The sequence below is a fragment of the Sinocyclocheilus grahami genome, unplaced genomic scaffold (genome assembly GCF_001515645.1).
Source record: "Sinocyclocheilus grahami isolate Dianchi unplaced genomic scaffold, SAMN03320097.WGS_v1.1 scaffold65765.1, whole genome shotgun sequence".
Lineage (NCBI taxonomy): Eukaryota > Metazoa > Chordata > Actinopteri > Cypriniformes > Cyprinidae > Sinocyclocheilus > Sinocyclocheilus grahami.
The window spans coordinates 1-765 of record NW_015528186.1 but is presented as its reverse complement, the minus strand read 5'-3'; the positions used below and the strand labels follow the sequence as shown (position 1 = coordinate 765).

The following is a 765-nucleotide window of genomic DNA, read 5'->3' as shown; positions in this document are numbered from 1 at the left end:
ACACACACACACACACACACACTCTCTCTCTCACACACACACTAACACACACTCTCTCTCTTTCACACACACACACTTTATGAAATTTTACCTCCTTCTGCTTCCTCTTGTGCTGGTTCTTCTTCTGCATCATCTGGAGCTTCTTCAGGCGTGATTTCTGACAAAACAAAGTTTTTTTTTTACATATCTCCTGGAAAGAACAGTAAAAAAAATGAGTCATATACATTATGGTATTGTAGAAAGGTCGAGAGTCAAGAAACCCTGACAACCCTGACGACATTAAATACGGGCTCTGGGTCTCGCGTTTGGACTATGATCGTGTTTGATCGTCATTTAATGTGTCGTAAAATTACTAAAGCAAACACACAGAACTGTAACATTTGTATAAGATCAAAGAGTTTCATATGAAGTCAAAGACGCCATAGTAACGTGTTGACTTCGTTATAGTTTAACTGTGGCAATAAAAGACTGTTCATAAAAATCTATTGTTTCTATGAAACGAAAGCAAAGCAAAGTGTATAGATGATGCTGAAGATCAAGCTGAGAGATAAAGCAGGCAGTAAATCTCTGCGTCACCTGGTTCAGGATCTCCGACAGGTGGCTCGGCTTCTGAAAGTCAAAGTATTCGATGTCTGTAACCTTCACATAGTCTTAAAACAGCTTAATATATATATATATAAACTAAAAGGAAAGTGAGCTGCGTACCTGTTTTAGTTGCACCGGCTTCATCTAGAACCACAATGAACAAACACTGATCACTATAAT

General features: G+C 38.3%; 1 long non-coding RNA gene across 1 annotated transcript; it reads right to left on the bottom strand.

Annotated features, from left to right (window-relative positions):
• Positions 1 to 21: 21 nt before the first annotated feature.
• Positions 22 to 752, bottom strand: LOC107581032 (uncharacterized). Its single transcript, XR_001608762.1, has 3 exons — positions 706 to 752; positions 577 to 609; positions 22 to 157 (listed from the first exon to the last, which is right to left on the bottom strand). It is a non-coding gene; the product is annotated as an uncharacterized lncRNA (long non-coding RNA).
• Between the last annotated feature and the right edge of the window lie 13 nt (positions 753 to 765).